Raw genomic sequence first — 20,158 nt, 5'->3', positions numbered from 1 at the left:
TTATAATAGTCTCTGATGCCATAATCACACAAAAGATGAATGCCCATTCAGTTATCACCATGGTAGGAATAATGGTCAGTGTGGATGCGGGATTGACGTTTCTGTCTTTTTGTTCAAAAGAAAGGCTTGGAACTCACGAAAGCTGGCTAGAATGAACAATGTATACTGAAGAAGTAGCTGCAGTTGCAGGTGATTTGGACCCAGCTGGTATTGCACACGGTTTGGAAATGCATTAGGAAACCAGCAGCTTCTGACAGGGAAAGACAACTAGTTAATCTGAAAGTGAAGGTTTTTTAGAAGTGTAAAGTAATAATAGGACGCAAACACAAAGACCTTGTGTTTAAGACTGTGGTATGTGTCCCTTTTTGGAAAAACAATGTAATTAATAGAGATGGTGTACTTTTGGATAGAACAAGTGGGTTGCAGTTTGATGCGTCAGAATGGGCAATCATACTAGCATCTTGACAGGGTTTTTCTGGGACTGAAAATCTGGCAAAGTTATTTGAGAGTTAAGGTTTTCAATCAGCATAGATTAGAGGGTATCAAATCACACAACTAGAAACTCCTCTTAGTGGAACTAATAGCTCAAGGTCATACACATCTCACCATCATACCAATTCTGTACTCGCGCAGTCCTACAAATCACACAGTAGAATACCAAAGAAATTATTTAGAAAAAAAATATATAGTTTTAATGATACAAATAAAAATGTGTTCCTATTAACAAAATACATAAATAACAAGTACATAGAATTCCGTTGACACATTTTGGTGGACACAGTATATTACAACCACCTTCTTCAGGACTAATGAGTGAAAAATTACAAAACCTATTTAGTAAGCAGTACATAAGAATCCATAAACCGTACACAAACCATGCAAGCACCTGCATGGTTTATTGATGGTTTATGAATTTTTATGTCATGGTTACTGAATGTTTCATTATGTTTTATAGCTATATAAAATTATTTTGGGAAAGTGAAATTTACTCATTAGTTATGAAGAAGGTGTTTTTAATATATTGTTTCCACTGAAATGGGTAAACAGAATTTAAAACCACTATCTACAGTGCTCTGGCTATCGTCACAGGCTATTCATGAAATTTGGGGACATGTATTGACATAATAAGTAGAGATGGACTTATAGAAGAACATAGGGGGTCATTTTGACCCTGGTGGTACATGACTGCCAGGGCTAAAATGACGGAAGCACTGCCAACAGGCTGGCGGTGCTTCCTGGGTCATTACGACCGCAGCGGAGGCGCCGCAGTTGCACCGCCGGGGCCGGTTGTTTTCCGCCACAATGGCCTCATCGGTAGTAATCCGCCAGGGCAGCGCTGCTAGCAGCGCTGCCAAGGGGATTGCGAGTCCCCGAATGCCAGCCTTTTCCTGGCAGTTTTAACCGCCAGGAAAAGGCTGGCGGTACGGGGAGTCGCGGGGCTCCTCGGGGCCCCTGCACTGCCCATGCCACTGGCATGGGCAGTGCAGGGGCCCCCTGACAGGGCCCCATGCAGCTTTTCACTGTCTGCTATGCAGACAGTGAAAAGCGGACGGGTGCAACTGCACCCGTCGCATGGCCGCAACACCGCCTGCTCCATTTGGAGCCGGCTCCCATGTTGCGGCCCACATCCCCGCTGGGCCGGCGGGCGGAAACTCGGTTTCCGCACGCCGGCCCAGCGGGGATGTCGAAATGGGCACCGCGGGAGTGCGGCCGCATTGGCGGCCGCACAGCGGTTACAACTTGCCGGGCGGTGCTTGCCGCCTGCCAATGTTGTAATGAGGCCCTAAGTGTATTGTCTTGTAGGATCTTCCCTTCATTTGATCTACTTTTTATTTATGTTTTTTTTGTGTGATTTGCAACTGTTTTCAACAGTGTCAGTTGTACACTCTTTTTAGGTCTGGCTTAACATTGCGCATGCATTGTTGCTGCAAGAAGTATTCCATACATTCAAGGGCTTGGAGCCAGCCCATTAATTCCACTTGCTGGCTTGTGCAGACGTCCTGGAACTCCAGCTCTGTCCAGGACCTCCCACAATTTGTAGCAAGGGACCAGATCAAAAGCAGATTTAAGATCGACAAAGGCAACAAAATGTTTCCCCAGATCCAGATCCACTGTCTTCCACTTGATCGTGAGGAAGCGGAAGGCCTGGTCGACTGTGCTTATCTTCTACCTGAAGCCTGCCTGCAAGTGGCTAAGGGCTTCATTTTCATCTATCCAGTCCAATGGCCTACTCAAGACCTGAGCAGCAAAATATCTTTTGCAAATGGTCTAGCAGGCTAATTGGTCTGTAGTTGATCGGAACTAGCCTATCCCCTTTTTTATAAATGGGGACAATTATCGCTCCTTTCCAAGAGCGGGGGTAGTTTCCACCCACCAGGATGGCATTTGACACGCTATTGACATAGGGACCCCAATAGTTAATGTCAGATTTAAACAAATCAGACTGTATTCTGTCTAAACCAGAAGCCTTTCCCGATTTTTGGGCTCTAATGGCTAACTCAGTTTTCTTAAGGTTAAACGATGTAAGTCTATTTGACGTGGATGAAACACACATTATTATACTATCTCTGCCAGTAAGAAGACCAGACTCCTGACCATATAGATCAGAAAAGTGGCCAATCCAATTTTCAGGAAGGATATGACAATCGGGTCTAGGGTTCTCATTCCGCCCCTTTTTGAGCCACCAAAGAACAAAAACGTTTGACTATCATTTGCAGCCAGTAATAATTCCTGCCAAGTTGTCTCTTCCCAGTGAATTTTGCTAGTCTTCGTTGCAGGTGCATACTCACGCCTAGCAGAAATTATCATAGGTCTATCTTTTAGTTTTCCTGCTTTTAGAAGAGTGCACTTAGCATCTTTACATACTTTATTAAACCACCTGTGTTGCGTTCCTACTTTGTTGATTCTTTCCCCTTTTAGTTCTAAAAAAAAGATCTTTCAAGGAAGAAAGGAAATCTTCATGGAGAGCCATGATCTTGTTTGAGGTGTACATACAGGGGCTAACAGGTAAATGGTGGGTTGAGACTAGATCGTGCAATTTCACCACTAAATCATTTGAGCTTATAAAGGATTCCCATCTTATGGCACACTTATTATTTGCCAACACTAAAGAGAATGTACCTTCAGACTCTTGTTGAACATCTCCTTTGGCGAAAAACCACCCATCATATGCTACCAGAATCGCGAGTGGTCACTACTATATTGGATACCCACCATAAGATCTTTGATAACATACCAGATCCTCGCGTCAATCAGCACACAATCGAGTAAACTACTATAGGACCCTCTAAAAAAGAGGGTTTAGCTGAGCTGGCATGTCTGAAGGAAAGTGTCTATTTCCTGTGCGTAGACTGTGAGTTATCATAAGATCAATGACCTGCAAGGCCCTAATACTAGATTTAGACTGTTTTATCAAAGACAAAAAGGGAGGAATTCCGCAATTAGAATCCTCTGCCTGCGATATCTCAGAGAAGAGAGAATTCGGCTCCATGGAGACATTAAAATCACCAGCTATAATGATAAAATGCGAAGGAAGAAAATCCAACAAGAGAGCATTCAACTGAGAAATAGTTTTGGACATCTGTTTCGAGGAACCTGGTCTATTATAAATATTAACACACAAAAGTAAGAGACCCTGATTTAGCTGCACTGAAAGTACCAATATAACGACCGAATCCACATAAATCTCTTTGATTTCGTTCACCTCAGAGATTTTTATCCATGTGATAAGACCCCCAACTGCTCTTCCAGCAGAAGATGGAATAGCCTTCTTGCAGAATGAGTGATACCCCTGTCTATGGACATTTGAAGTAGCCCATGTTTCCTGAAATAAACAGAATTACAATTATCAATATAAAGCACCCAATCAGCATCATCTAGCTTATTTCGTAATCCGGCTACATTCCATGACATAAATTTAGGGGTTAAAGGCCCTGTTCCCATGTGATCGCTCTGAGGGAATTCCAGTATGTAATCAGTAGTCGTGCTCCTAGTGTATTTTCCCATATTTAGTTTAACTAGGTCAGGTTTCCTGGAAGGGGATCAATCTAAGACTGTTCAGTATCTAACTGTAAATTATCCACAACAGGGAGTGATTCATCAGTCCCAGGGGCAGAAGGAGAGTACAGTCAATAAATGTCTGAGAGAGCATCTGTATACATTGAATCCCATTAAGTATTTTCCTTGATCGAATTTGTGTTCTCCCTCTTCCAAGACATGAGATGCAACATTTCAATTGGAAGAGGGTCCCCGTTTCCCTTGACACGTGGACCAATGCTCCAGATGATAGAAGGTTCCTTGATAGAGGCACTATTCTCAGCCCCACAACTTTTAAAACAAATATTTGAACCATTCTCCAGAGGATTATGTGCCTCCAGGGATAGCAAACCATTTACCATCTTGGGGCTAGATAACATTAGCTTAACAGTGTCCCAACGCCCTGTCTTCTCTGTAAGACGTACGGCTGATATTATATCTGAGTGAACAATAGAACCACATTGTCTGACATGTCGAAACCAGTGGCTCACCTTATTTTTTTTGTGATAAGCTATCTTCACGAATATTAGGAGATAGAGGTGGTGCCTTACACATATAACTTGGGTAGCCGCTGTTGAAGGGTTTGGCAGGAGATTCCATGATGGTGGAGTCCCATTTCATTTTCGCACATGAGCGGGATGTAGATGCAACACAAGTATGGTCCTTGGACTTACGGGGAAAAATGGGGCTAGCGTGTAATACTCTCTCGCCATGGGCAGGCCCAGCAGGTAAGCTAGGGCAGCCCCCATTTCTTATATTCCTCAAATTTGAAGAGATATCGGTAATAGGGATCGTCTCTTCCTTTTGTGGTGGTACAATGTCCCTCTTCAAGGCAGTGGGTCGAAGGCATTAAGTAGCTCTATCATTATTTGTTTCAGCTCTCTCATTTCTTCTTTTATATCAGTGATGAGGAAAACCATTTCCTCCTTAGAGAGTGCTGCAGTGAGTGTGTGACTAACAGTTTGTGAGTTAGAAATGGATCCTCTTGGATCAGAGGATTGGTCAAAAATCTCCAATGGCGCAAAACGATTTGCACAAGGAATGTCCTGCAGTAATACATTGGGTAACAAAGCATTCTCTGGAGTTGGATGTGAAGAGCTGATTCGCATGTCCTTCAGGATTAGGCCTTCGTCCTGAACCGCCGTTGCCAACAACTCATCACCGTTAGGGGCAATGGGCTACTTGCTAGGCAATCTAGCCTTAAAAAAGGGAAAGAGGGAACCACTTATTGGCCCTTTACGAGGGCGCTTCTCTTTTTTCTTCAACATGGATTCTACTTCTTCGATCAGAGTGTCAATTTCATTGGTTACACAATTTGGCAAGTTTTTTGTGAAGTTTGGTAGAGCTCAGGGATTTTAGTTTTGAGCTGAGTCCACTGCCAGACTTCCCTTCGCCTTCTGCTTCCCCATCTTCCAACTAGGCAGCTAACCTCGCAGGGGAACTGGAGCGCTAAATATCACGTCTGGTGTGGGTTCTGTGGTACAAGGCGCTGCCCCCTATGTCCCTGGGGCAGAGCAACAGCTGAAAGGTGTCCCGTGCTGCGGGGGAACTGGAGAGCTAAATAGCGCATCTTGTGCGGCTTCTGTGGCACAAGGCGCCGCTCCCTACTTCCCTGGGGCAGCGCAACAGCTGACAGGTGTCCCACGCCGCAGGGAACTGGAGCTCTAAATAGCGCTTCTGATGGATGCAACTACCTGTGGATTCCTCACCTAATGAATTCTCCCGATGCGCCAGCATTCAACGGAAAGTTTCTTCCCAGCTCTGCACGTCAACGAGGACGTCACTATTGCCCGACTCCCACGCGACTCCATCTGACGTCATCGTGGCAATAAGAGGACCTCGCTGGCATGCTGACGTCAGTTTCCTTTTTTCAGTGCCTTCGAAGCATAACTGTTTTTCTCCTGGCTCTTGAGGAGCTACTGTTTCTCGAAGGTGTTACTTTGTTAAAATGTTTCTACCTCGTAAATCTGGATTCAAGCCTTGTAGGGAGTGCAGGGGGGGGGTCGCATGTCAGTGACGGACCTGCATTATGATTGCCTGTGGTGTTTGAGTTCCGAGCATGATGTGGAGGAGTGTGGTTTGTGTAAAAAATGAACCTGAAGGTGCTCAAGGAGCGAGAGGCCAAGCTGTTTTTGGCCAAGGCTAAAAAGAAAGAGAAGCATAGGTATCGGAGGTCATCTTCATGAAAGTCCTCGAGGTCACATAAGAGACAGCGTCAACATGATTCCCGACGTTGGCATGATTCCCGGTGCAGTTCGGAGAGAGATGGATCCCGATCAAGGTCACCATCTACTCTGCGACGTGGGATGTCAGTCTGACAATTACTCCTCTGTCTGAGAGCCCTCAGGCTTCTCCGGTGCCGTCGGTCTTCGAGGTGGTCAAGCCTCACCAGAGTCCTTGCTTCTCGCCTGCAGCACAGTCGGAGGTGCCTGATCCGACGCCGCAGGAGTATCCAGCATTCTCGGCTCCAGGAACGGATCCGGCAGTGTTCTTGAATGCCATGTTTAATATCTTTAGGTCCATGGCCCCTGGCGGTGCACCGGCAGGTCCCTCAGGTCCCTTGGCTTTTGGATTTGGGGTTCCAGCTCCATACAAGCCGACACCGTTCATGCCCTTCTGTCCAGCAGAGGGTTCTGGTCTGGTGCCGTTGGCGTCGCAGGTGAGACCTTCGACGCCAGTGGCTTCTGTTGATCCGGTGGCACTGATGACTTCGTCACGAATCCAGTCGACGCTGGTGAAGAGAGCCGGTTTATCCACAACGCCGATGGATCTGGCGTCGGACGAATCCGGAGACCGTGGTGTGTCTCCTGGGCCGCGTCAGCCGAGGTCGTCAAAGTCGGCCAATTTTATGTTGACGCCGAGGATAGAGGCCAGGTTGCGCTCAAGAAGAAAGGCTTTGAGGCTTTTGGTGGAGCAAGAGTATCGAAGGCAGCTCCTGGAGAAAGGAGAGATCGCTGAGCCCCTGCGGGACTTACAGGGTTTGGACTCTGCGAGTGGTCTCGATACTTCCCCTGAGTGGGGTTTAGCCTCTCCTGGGGAATTTACTGAGGAGGCTGCCTCGTTCCATACAGTGGTAAAGAAAGCGGCTGACTTTTTGGACCTTCCGCTACCGGCAGCTGAGGTAAAGACGAACATTCTGACGGAAGTCTTGCATCCTGCATTAGGCAAGAAGATATAGAGTGGCTCCTGGGGACCCAGGATTCCTCTCTCGGCATCTGACTCCGGAGAGTCTGGTGGTTCAGGCCTCATGCTCCTCGCTTTCGGATCCTGGTTCCTTCCCTGGGGCTCCATCGGACAGGGAGTTGAAAAGAATGGAGCAGTCTACCAAGAAGGCTTTTTCTTCGTGAAGTATGGCCCTTAAGTCTGCAAATGCCACTTGTGTTTTGGGCAGGATTTATGCCCTGATGGATGCGGCCAAGGCTGTGCTACCTGATTTCCCTCAAGATATGCGGGGTCTCCTATCTGATGCGCAAACAACAGCGACTTAGGTTATTCAGTCGGGGCTGGATACGTCAGACTTGGTGGCCAGGGCAATGGGCACATCCATTGTCACCAGGAGACATGCATGGTTGAGGTCTTCTGGATTTTCAACAGATGTACAGACGACCCTGTTGGACTAGCCATTTGATGGGGACAAGTTGTTTGGTTCCAAAGCTGACTCTGCCTTAGAGCGCTATAAGGAGAGCAGGGCTACCGCCAAGTCCCTAGGCCTGCAGGCTTCTACGACCACCCGTTCAGGTCTTTTAGAAGATTTAGGGGTTTGGACGAGGAACTTCCTTTCGGGCGAGACCCCAACCGGCAGGCCAAAAACCTTCTAGTCTTCCCTATAGATCCTATAGAGGGAGGGGTAGGGTTAGAACGAGAGGGGCCACCCAGCAGCACCCTGCCTCTTCCTCTTCCACGGGGGGTGCAACAGGGAAAGCAGCCTTAGTCCTCCATCCATTGCATCCCATGCTTCTCCTGTATGGGGAAGGTTGTTTCATTTTCTCCGCATGTGGCAGTTGATCACATCGGACTCCTGGGTCCTCAATATTGTGGGGAAAGGTTATGCCCTTCCTTTTCGGGAGTTTCCCCCTTCCATTCCTCCCCGTCCATCCTTTTGCACAGAAGACTATCTCCTGTTGTTGCAACAGGAAGTTCTAGTCCATTTATCGAAAGGTGCAGTGGAGTTGGTTCCAGAGCAGGAAAGGGTCAGGGTTGTTATTCAAGATATTTCCTGATCCCCAGGAAGGATGGTTGGTTGAGACCTATCCTAGACCTGAGGGTTTTGAATTGGCTCCTCAAACGGGAAAAATTCAAAATGCTGACTCTAGCACAGGTGTTTTGGGCATTGAGCAAAGAGGATTGGACTTACAGGATGCTTACTTTCATATCCCTATTCTGAAGTCGCACAGGAAGTATCTCCGGTTTGTGGTGGGGTCGTAACACTACCAGTTTGCAGTCCTTCTTTTTGGACTTAAACTTCCACACCTCGAGTCTTCACGAAGGTGATGGCAGTGGTTGCAGCAAATCTCAGGAGGAAGGGAATATCGGTATTCCCTTACCTGGACAATTGGTTGATCAAAGCCAAGTCTCCGGAGCTCGTGCTGCATCACCTGCAGATGACAACCCAGTTGTTGTTCGATCTGAGGTTTTCGGTAAACATGCCCAAATCTCACCTGGAGCCCTCTCAACACCTCCTATTCATAGGGGCAGTACTGGACACAACATTGAATCAGGCCTATCCTCCGCCTCAGCGGATTCAGGACATTCAGGCGTTGATTCCAATGTTTCAAAGTGGAACGGTTGTTCCAGTCCTCAAGGTCCTTCATCTGCTCGGTCTGTTCGCTTCATGCATTCTGTTGGTCACTCATGCACGCTGGCACATGAGGGCTCTTCAGTGGTGCCTCCGCAGGCAGTGGTTTCAGCACAGAGGGGATCTCGAGGAGTCGATAAAGATCTCCAGAGACACTGCAGCGGATCCACGATGGTGGGCTGCGAGTGACAACCTTTCCCAAGTTTTCGCTACCACCACCAGTGCCGCGGTTATAACAGATGCCTCTACTCCAGGGTGGGGAGCTCATCTGAGGGACCTGGAGGTCAAAGGTCAAAGGTCATTGGTCTCCAGTGGAACAGATGTTTATATCAATCTGTTGGAATTGCTTACGATATGTTTGGCTCTCAAGGCCTTCCTCACTTCACTTTGCGGTCAGTCGGTTCAGGTCCTGACGGACAACATTACCGCGGTGTGGTACATCAACAAGCAGGGAGGAGTAGGGTTGTACCTTTTTTGCAGAGAGGCTCTGCGGCTCTGTTTCTGGGCACAGGACCATCAGATTTGCGTAGTACCAAACCATTTGGCCAGAGTTCTGAACGTACTTGCAGACAGCCTCAGTCGGCACTTCTTAGCCGATCACGAGTGGCGTCTCCATCCAGACCTAATCCTTCACATCTTCCGGATGTGGTGATTCCCTCAGGTAGACCTCTTTGCCACTCGGGAGAAAGTGCACTGTCCGTTGTTCTGCAGCCTCCAGTATCCGGTGCAAGGAGCGTTGGGGGACGCGTTTCAGATGTCCTGGTACGGCCAGTTGCTTTACGCGTTTTCCCCATATCCTTGATTCCTCGGGTTCTGAGGAAGATTCACCAAGACCAGGCCCAAGTCATCTTAATAGCTCCTGATTGGCCAAGAAGGGTGTGGTACACAGACCTTCACCAACTCTCACTGTGCCCTCCGTCTCCTTCACAGGGCAGACCTCCTCTTGCAGTCGCAGGGGCAGGTTCTACATCCCCACCTACAGAGCCTGCACCTTCATGCCTGGAGATTGAATGGGGCAATCTGAGTTCCTTTTCTCTCCCGCCAAAAGTGGTAGACGTTATTTTATCGGCCAGGCAACACTCCACCAAATCTGTCTATGCTGGCAGATGAGCAAAATTTGCTACTTGGTGTGGAGAGAAGCAAATTGATCCTTTACGGGCCCATTTGTCGGACGTTTTATTGTTTACGTTGTCCTTGGCGCAGAGGGGTTGTGCAGTTGCGACTGTTAAGAGCTATCTGTCAGCACTGTCGGCCTTTCTGTGCCTTCCTGATCAACCCTCTTTATTTAAGTCCCCTATAGTTATAAGGTTCTTAAAGGGTCTTACCAATAGTTTCCTCCCACTCCGTTTATTATGCCTCAGTGGGATTTGAATTTGGTTCTCACATTCCTGATGGGTTCACCGGTTAAACCTTTACATTTGTGTCCATTAAGGTTTTTAGTATTAAAGATTGTTTTTCTTATAGCCATCACGTCGGCTAGGCGAGTGAGTGAACTTCAAGCGCTTAGCGTTAAACCCCCTTTTACTTCTTTTCATGCGGACAAGGTGGTGTTGAAAGGTTGTTACACCCTTCCATTTGGGACAATCTATAACACTCTCATCTTCCTACCCTACTCTCCATCCATCAAAAGAGGAGGAGAGACTACATCGGCTTAACCCAAGGAGAGCTTTAAGTTTTTACATCAAGAGAATTCCCGGATGGACGATCAGCTCTTCGTCAGCTACGTGGGGAAGAGGAAAGGCAAGGCTGTCCACAAAAGAACACTGTCCAGGTGGGACATTCTTTGCATAAAAGTATGTTATTCCTTGGCAAAGAAGGTTCCTCCTGTTGGAATTAGAGCCCATTCCACCAGGACTAAGTCAGCCTATTCAGCCTTGGCTAGAGGTGTTCCTGTGGCTGAAATTTGTACGGCCGCAACTTGGGCTTCCCTCCACACTTTTGCAAAGCATTACTGCTTGGACTCAGAGGTTAGTAGGTAACTTGTCCTTCTGGTGTGGCTTCTGTGACACAAGATGCTGTCCCCCTATGTCCCTGGGGCAGCGCAACAGCTGACAAGCATTTCACTCATCAGCCAATCCGGGTCCCACTCCTGGCCACCCTTTTACACCTTTTATTGGCTGCAGGGTCAAGACAATACACCCACATTTGGGACTGGGAGAACGCTTGTCAGTTTATGTTCCAGAGTCAGTTAATCAGTTGCTATATAAAAGCATGAAGCACAGAATCAAATGTAAATCATAAAATAGCAGAACAGAGTATAATAGATTAGCCCATCTAAGTGTCTTCTACTAAAGATCAGGGTAAAATGAACTCCTCAGAAATCAAACCTTTAGAATGTCTTCTTCTGAAGATCAGAGGAGAGTGAATCTAACACCGTATGGGTGAAGTCCATTTTATAGGGTAAAATGCAATAAGCTCCATACATTGTGATATGTATGTATAAACGCCAAAGATCCCACCAAATCATATTGCAGATAGAATAACAGTTTAAAACCACTTTAGTCAACACTGTTTCACAGACCCTTATAATACAGTTTGAGACCCTGATACACTTGTGGCACCTTATGGTTATTACAAATTCTGTTATATGTCAAGGTTAAGTTCACATGAGAAATTATATGGCAGTTCCAATAGGTGAAGCATTCACTTTGTTAACACAGTATACAAATGAAGCTTGGGAACGAGCACTGCTGTATATGAGAGAATGATATTGTTTTTCAAAATGTTGTTTCTTTTGTGTGGTTAGTCCATGGTGTGGAAAGGCAGAAAACGAAAGACTTTTACAAGATTTTTTACAACAAAAATGCCTTTAGAACGAAAGCCTTTACCACGTAATGTAATTATTTAACAAGTAAGTATTAACTATAAACTATATATATATATATTTTTTTTTTTATGCATTTATAATTTACTTTAAAAAATACTTACATTTTTTGTTGAAAGGCATCCGTTGTAAATATATATATATATTCACTGAAAAAAAAAAAAAAGGTTACAGGAACGTTATAGTTAGGCTCTGAATTTACTCGTACAAAACTATAGAAATTCAACAGTTAATGTTAGTTGTTTCAAGTAACTAAGTCGCACCCTTGCCATGCACAGTTTTCTTATCAATAATTTTATTGCAAATGTTGCAGTGATAATATCAAAGATGCCATAGAAGATGTTGTCAATGATATATGTGGAGTAATTAGCTGTGCATGGCGAAGGCGCGAGTTATAATTATCTTAGGGCGCAAGTCTGAGTGGGTGTGTGAGTGGACGCATAAGTCTCTGTATGAGTGAATGGATTAGTGAATGAATGAGTCTGTAAATTCTTTATATAAAACATTTTTTTGCATATCCTTGAATATTCGAGGATATTCGTGAATATCCCACATGGTGAAGAAAACTAATTTTAAACCCATAATCTGACCCTCAAACACCCCAAGATTACCACCCTGACCCCTTATGCCACTTAAAATTTCTATTTTAAGCCTTGTGGACCGTCTCCCATAACATAAAATGGCAGCCGTAACTTTCTAGTCAGGTTGTGGCCAGCCAATTACAGCGCATCTGTTTGCTCGCGCATTCGGAAATCTTTGCGATTTATTTGCAGCCAGAGAAATGCAAACTTGGATTTTCCCTAATTTCTCGTAAACTACTGAATGGATTTACACCAAATATACAAAAGCGTAATAATGCTTTTTCTATATATATATATATATATATATATATATATATATATATATATATACATATATATATATATATATATATATACATATACATACATACACACACACACATACACTTTAACTAATAACCCCTGAACCCTAAAAAAATCCTTTCCCACCCCAAAATTCCCTTACCACTCAAAAACCCATACCCACCCCAACCCTAAAAATTCCTTTACCACCCAAAAACCTATAGCCACCCTAAGACAAAAATCCCCATACCACCCAAAAACCTATACCCATCCCAAAACCTAAAAGTCCCTTTACCACCCAAAAACCTATACCCACCCTAAACTGTAAAAATCCCCTTACCACCCAAAAACCCATATGCACCTTAAACCCCAAAAAATCCCTTACCACCCAAAAACCCATAAACACCCTAATACCTAAAAGATCCCTTATCACCTAAAAACCCATACCACCCTAAACCTTAAAAATTCTCTTGCCACCAAAAAAATACATACCCACCCATAAACCTAAAAATATAAACGTATGTATGTATATATACTTATATTTATTTTAAAAACAATATACACACACAAACATATATATATATATATATATATATATATATATATATATATATATATATATATATATATATATATATATATGTGTGTGTGTGTGTAAACACATAAATATATTTAAAAACATTTCCCATGATTTTCGCTGTAAAAGTCATCCGTTGTAAATCCATAGTTGTTGTAAAACATTTGGTTTAAAAGCCTTTCATTCTAAAGGCATTTTCGTTATAAAGCCTTTGTTGTAAAGGCTTCTCGTTCTTTAGCCTTCATGATAAAGGTGGTTTCCCGGCTGCGTATATGAACAAGATGATGACAGGGAGCAACAACCATTTTAAAATTGAGGCCTACAATATTTATTTTAAAAATAAGCACAGTTTCTCAAGTAAAACATCTTGAATTCATTATGTTGATGATATCATGTTTGTAAAATTATGCGTTTTCATTGAAACAGCGTTGGCAAACCAATACAGGGCAGATACGGACTCAATGTATTTAATACACTGACAACCATATCTCCCTGTCTCCCGGCAACCCAAAACTGTTATTGTTATCGAAACCAAAGTACTTCAAAATAGATGGTATGGGAGAAGGAATTCAGGTCTCTAATGAATAAATGCCAGGCAGCCCAGATAGTTTCATGTTTGTCTGGGGGGGGTCCCAACCTCATCAAAATGTCATGTTTATGGCATTTCCCAGAAGGGCAACTAAGGAAAATATTTTGATTCGTAAGGCAAGAATCTACAGCAACCTGATGCATCTCGGCCAGGCGGTAAAACTCCGTGCTATCATAAGCTCTGGGCTACAACTGCAACACTTGTTTGACTGTTATGCCTCTTAACTCATAGATAAATGCTCAAGATTTAACGTTCCACCCAGGCAAATAAGCTGCTCGTTAAGAGCTGCTGCAGTCAAGGACCACATTAACACCTTCGGAACAGTGAACACCAACATCTCTGGTGCTCTGAGGAATATCAATGTTCAGAGTGGCTGAAGTCAGAAGCCCAAGAGATGGCTAATATCCTCCAGTTCGATGACAAAGGGACTTTGCCCCATGAGGTCCTCCAACATTACAATATAAGCACTGTTGTTATCAAATCACTAAGTGCCATCAAAACAGTACTGTTCAGATCACGGTCCTCTTTAATGAAATAAAAGTCTTTCAATATTTTCGAAGGCCAGGGACTTCTTTTGCCTCAAGCCTGTGGCACCCCCTCTAATTCCTTCAGAGGCGTCGTCTACATCCAGGAGAGCTAGGAAGCCTCAGGTCTCTTCTGTACACTATTGAGTCAAAGTACGGCAAGGGAACACCTTTACTTTTGAATCATTGATTGAATTCCACCTAAACTAAGACCTGTTTCTGTTATTTTAGCTCCATACACAGCTGGTTCTGAGTTCTATAAATAGACTGGTTTTGTAGCAATAATTGTGCCTAAGTTGTTGCTAAAACCACAATTGCCAGAAGAATTACTTACTGAATAACGCACTGATATATCTTCTGCACTGCTTCCATTCTGCTTTCCTTCTGTGTATGAGCACATATGACTTTAGGGAAATTAACTTCAGTGGCTTTATCCAACAAGAATTGGCAAAGCCAATAGGTCTCACCTATGCGTGAGCTGTTGGCTTCACTAATGTGTTTTAGCTGTGTTGTACACCAGTCTTGCTGCTGTTCAGTATTGATAAAAGCTAGTGGCATAGAGGAGGGTGGGGTGGAATATCATTGAGTGGAATGGCGAAGAGCAGAGTGTTGTAGAGTAAAGTGGCAGAGAGTTTTGTGTATTAAAGTGGCATAAAGTGGAGTCACTTAGAGTGGCATACACAGGAGTGGCATAGAGTACAGTGAACTGGTTGAGAGTGCATTTGCATAGTGTTGCAGAATATAGTGGCGTAGAGTGCAGTGGCATTGAGTTCAGCAGTGTACAATGGAGCAACATAGAATGCAGTGGCATACATTAGAGTGATGCATAGTGGGGTGGGGTAGAGTGGTGTGGAGTGGCGCAGAGTCGAGTGGCATAGAGTACAGTGGTGTAGAGTGGTGCAGAGTAGATTAACATAGAGTACTGCAGAGTAGAGTATATTGCTTTGGAGTAGCATAGAATGGTGTGGAGTGGCATAGAGTTGAGTGATGCAGAGGGCAATGGTGTAGATTAGAGTCGAGTGGCACAGAGTGCAGTGGAGTAGAGCCCAGATTAGAGGTGAGTGGCACAGAGTTGGTGCAGAGTAGAGTGGTTTAGAGTTCAGTGGCAGAGTGTTGCTGAGTAGAGTGTCAGAGTGCCGTGTTGTGATGTAAAGAGCAATGGCTTAGAGTGCAGGGATGCAGAGTAGAGTGCATTGGTGTAGAGTTCAGTGACAGTGCAGTTGTATAGAGTTCATTGGTTAATAGTTGAGTGTCATAGAGCATAGAGGCGTAGAGTGCAGTAGAGTAGATTGTTTCAGAGTAGAGTGGTGTGGTGCATGGTAGAGTGCAGTCATGTAGAGTGGCATAGAGTGTAATGGAAAAGTTGTGTAGAGTGCAGTGGCATAGTGCAGTAGAGTAGATTAGAGTAGCATACAGTGGATTGGTGTACAGTGCATGGGCATAGAGTTGAGTGTTAAAGACTAAAGTGCATTGGCGTTGATTGTATTGTCATAGAATGCAGTGGCATAGGCTGCATTGTTGCAGAGTGGCGTAGAATACAGTGGCATTGAGTGGAGTTGTGCAGAGTAGATTGTTGTAGCTAGACTAGAGTGGTGTAAAGTGGAGTAGTGCAGGGTAGAGAGGCCAAGAGTGCATTGGCACAGAGTAGAGTGGTACAGAGTTGAGTACAGATTGGAGTGGCGTAGAGCGGGGTATTCATGGTGTGGTATCACACTGTCATTACAACACATTTTCAATTGAAATGACCATTATATTTGCACAGACATACAGTTTTGCTAATAAAAACTATACAGTGCACAGACGAAAATGTGTGGAAATTGCATCACCTAGTGTAATGATTGGTTTTGATCATATTAAACTAGTTATTTCCAACACACTTCAGAAATAACAAAAAAGTGCTTCATTTGTGTTCCTAATTCTGATATTTTCTGAAATACTTACACAGAGCATTTAAATGTTGTGTGGTAGAAAACAAACAACTCTTTCCTACCCCCAGTATTTAACAAGATTGTCACACAAATCCTCTCATTTTGAAGTCAGAGAAAGAAAAGTAAACAAGTACCCTTGGAAAAGAGCGCCTGACAAATTGACCTCGCTCTTTGAATGCACAGAAAACATGGCGAGAGAACAACAAGATTTACAGACCTGTTTACAGAAAGGCAGCACTCGGAAAAATACTGTTAATAAGGTCTGGGCAAGGGTAGGTATGAACTGAAGCTGGACAGCTGAAAACAATAAAAGCCAGCAAACCGAAAGCAAGAAAACGTGAGTTACAAAGCCAGTGGCAAGCAACAGGCTGAATGCATTCCTAGGTCAGTTTTCTGAATGTCCCCAAGATGTCCTTAGCAAATCAGATAGCTATACTGTCTTGTAGATTGCAACCTAAAAATGTTTGAAGTTGAGTTCCACCTAATTTACACAAAACTAGTCTTGGTTTACTACGATCCCAGCATTGTGATAGCAAACATTTATGTTCACAGAACTCCTATGAAGCAAATACTGTTTTTTTTTCTTTCTCAGTATATTTTTGTCTTTTCTGCTTTATAATTTATTCATATTTCATTATAGACTTTTAATATAGTTTCTGACTTTGCTTGGTATTCCACAACTTTAGCTAACTTTATCCGAAACATGCGTTGCTCATTAGCTGGCCCAAAAATGTATGTCCTGCATTGGAGTGATGTATTGTCACAGGTCTCTATTTGTGTTTGGTCTTTCATAGTGTAGTCACATGTGTTGCAAGTACACGCCTAGGACACCAAGAATGACTTATCGGTGAAAAACAATTTTAGGCAAACTCCAGCATTTGATAGTTTGAAAATTAATGCGTAAGAAGAAAAAAAAAGATGTATGTATGTTATGCAGCAGTGTCTATGTAAACCGTTTTAAAATTATTCTGTTGAAAGAAAATCTACTTTTGTGTTACGAATGTGTGCAGAGACTCTGACATATGAAGTCTACCTCAAATAGGCATCTAGCTTTTCACTGGTCTTGTAATTGAGGAGTATAATTGAGAACAAGCATTTGCAATGCAATGGGTCTCGCATATTTCAAACAAGTTGTCATCTTTTGACAACAGCGCCCACGAGCAAAACCAAAAGAAAACATGAGAAGAAACTGAGAAAAGACGACTTGGCAAAATAAAATAAAGTTTTCTTTAAAAAAATAAAATTTTGCAATTTTGTGCCCGCTGGCCACATTTTTGCCATTCACAAGCCTTCTGTTTGCAGGGCATTGGAAGTTAAAAAAGAAAAAAAAAATAATACCTCGATCACATTGGGAGCAGCGAACTGGCACTAATTAAGTTGCATCAATTAGTGCTTGATCCCTGGTCCACACAGAGAAACGGAATTGATGCCATGCGTGCGTTGACGAATTACAAGGCTGTAAAAAAAAGTGCCACACAAACCACCAATTGGTGAGCAACAGGTGGGCTCCATGCCCTTTACTGAACACAGCAGTGTCTCACAAGCGAGACGCATGCTCTAGCGCTTGCACTCGCAGACCCGACCCTAAAAATTGCATATTTACATTTCATATTGGCACATTTGAAATGATCGTTTCCAAATACTAAGGGACACTAAAACTCCTCAACCGGGATGTGGTGTTACAGCCAGAGTTGGTGACTTTGAAACTGGGGAATTATGTTCGAGTTCTGGCGTCGTCTCAGCATCCTGTGATTGTGGGTATATCACTTAATATCCCGTCCCTTTAAAAAAATGAACAAGCATTGGCAATGCCAATAGGTCTCTCATTTGCGAGAGTTAGAGCTTTTGGCATTATAAATGACAATGTCTTTTACCCATGTGTTTAGTTTTGGAGTTAAGTGCTTTAAGTGGTGTGGATTGGAATTATGTGGGGCGGGGAGGGGTGATGGGAGAGGGGTAAGAAACAAGGTGAGGGGGGGGGAGTCAAGACACAAGAATAGAGATGGGGCATGGGGAAGCACAAAGAACAGCCTAGGAAGGAGGTGCGAGGAAGAGGGACAGTGGGCAAGCAAGGACACAGGAGTGGGCACAGGGAAAACACAAACTATAGGGGAACTAGCAACTATGGAGCAAGCTACATCGATGATGGCAGAAAAGAAGAAGAAAAAATGTAATGCATGTGTTATCTTTTTCCCTTTTTATTTTCTGGTATGAGTTGAAAAATGGTTCACTTCATTAAAGTCAAGTGCTCAAGATTCAAGATCAGGACCACTAGAATTATGAGATTCTGCGTCCACTGTGATTTTTAAATAATTGTGGATTCAGCACGCAATCCATCATCTGCTGCATATTCTGCATATTTTTTTTTTTTTTATTCAAGCTCAAACGGATCAAAAGTTACAAAAAATATGCCGACTTATGCTCCTGCTCACTGGGGCGCTTTACGCAAAGGTTTACAGATCATCTTTAAGTTGCTTCTTGCTGAATTTAGGTGTTAAATTGTGGAGGGGAGAGGAGGCCATACTGGGACGCAGTTGGCACAAGCAAGTCACATTGGAAAGGTATTTGCTTTAAACTTTCACCTTTGCTGAGAAGTGCCTGAATTACAGGGGTACAATTTAAAGCACAAAATCAAGGACAGAACTGGTGCCCATTTGAGCAGTGTTGTTGCCTTCTGTTTGCGGGGTACTAGAAGTTAAAAACAACCTATATATATATATATATATTAGACCTCAAAGTTCAGTTCATTAGAACAACGCAAAACCAGTTAATCAGACTTTAAGGTGCTTTTCAGCGTGGAACAGTTTTTGACAGACATTCAACATAGTGAACATAAGAGTGCACAAGGCTGCATCTTTTAGTGAAGGAGATCGCCTTCAAAAAGAAGTCAGAGATTGGAGGGGCAGTGTGGGGTAACTGGGTGATATATACTTATACTTATTCATCCAAAGAGAGTTAGTGCGTGGGTCACTCCCAGTAGACATGCTGGAGGCAAATCAAATCAGGGTTTATAAAACATAACTACATAAGGGTCTCAGTGCACTAAGGCGGTTTGTCCTCTGAGCTACAGTTGAAGAGCCAGGTTTTGAGGTCCTTCCTGAATTGAGATAGCGATGGTGACTGCCTGAGGTGCAGGGTGTTCCAGCTCTTTGCCACGAGATAGGCAAAGGATCTTCCACCAGCCGAGGCATTCAGAATGCGGTATACGGTGGCTAGTGCATGTTGAGCGGAGAGGTCTGTTGTGGGAGTAGACGGTAATGAGGTGGTTGAGTTAGGCGGATCCTAAGTCCTGGAGGGCCTTGTAAGCGTGGCTGGGAAGCTTGATGTTAATTCTTTTCTTGATAGGAAGCCAGTGGAGGTCTCTTAGGTGATTGACAGATGGCGCTCTGTAATTAGTTTACACAAGAGCACAAGGGCAGCAGGGGTGAAGCTGGTGACCTTGTGCTTTTAGTGCAGCCAGAGAAGGGCAGAGGGAGCTAGGGGCCCCTGTCTGCTGCCAAAGCCCTGGCTTCTCTTGCCTAATGCAACCTATCACGAAAGAGTGAAAAGACAAGCAAGGCATTTACTTAGCCGCACGTTTCAGGTACCAAAGGGTGACGCCACTTTGAGTGCAGATGATCTGTAGCTTCTAAGTCACATACAGACACACACACAAACAGATACAGGGGTGTGCACAAACACACAAAACATGCACACGTGTAGCAGCAAACACTCAAACACACCAGAAACACAGATATACAGACAAACACACCTACATATACACAGATGTGTGCACATACACACATATACAGAGATGGGTGCACAAACACACCAGAAGCTCAAACATATACACATGCACACATACACACAGGCAGGTTTACAAACAAGCACACAAACATACCAGAAGCTCAAACATATACAAACATGCACACACAAACACATACACAGAAACATGTAGACACACACATAGATACAAGAACGTGCACAAACACGCACACACACACAAACATATACACAGATGTACCAACACACAAACATTTGCAC

General features: G+C 43.9%; 1 protein-coding gene and 1 long non-coding RNA gene across 2 annotated transcripts in view; one reads left to right on the top strand and one right to left on the bottom strand.

The window, feature by feature from the left end:
• The window catches only part of FBXO43 (F-box protein 43), a 167,818-nt gene that overhangs the window by 41,621 nt on the left and 106,039 nt on the right, over nucleotides 1-20,158 (top strand). The window lies entirely within an intron of this gene.
• Nucleotides 1-20,158, bottom strand: part of LOC138282714 (uncharacterized) — a 99,548-nt gene that overhangs the window by 77,396 nt on the left and 1,994 nt on the right. Inside the window, exon 2 of the long non-coding RNA XR_011200988.1 lies at nucleotides 11,759-11,803. This is a non-coding gene — a long non-coding RNA (uncharacterized lncRNA). The remainder of the gene's footprint in view (nucleotides 1-11,758; nucleotides 11,804-20,158) is intronic.

The sequence above is a fragment of the Pleurodeles waltl genome, chromosome 2_2 (genome assembly GCF_031143425.1).
Source record: "Pleurodeles waltl isolate 20211129_DDA chromosome 2_2, aPleWal1.hap1.20221129, whole genome shotgun sequence".
Lineage (NCBI taxonomy): Eukaryota > Metazoa > Chordata > Amphibia > Caudata > Salamandridae > Pleurodeles > Pleurodeles waltl.
The sequence above is the reverse complement of the archived record's forward strand: the minus strand, read 5'-3'. Positions and strand labels throughout refer to the sequence as shown.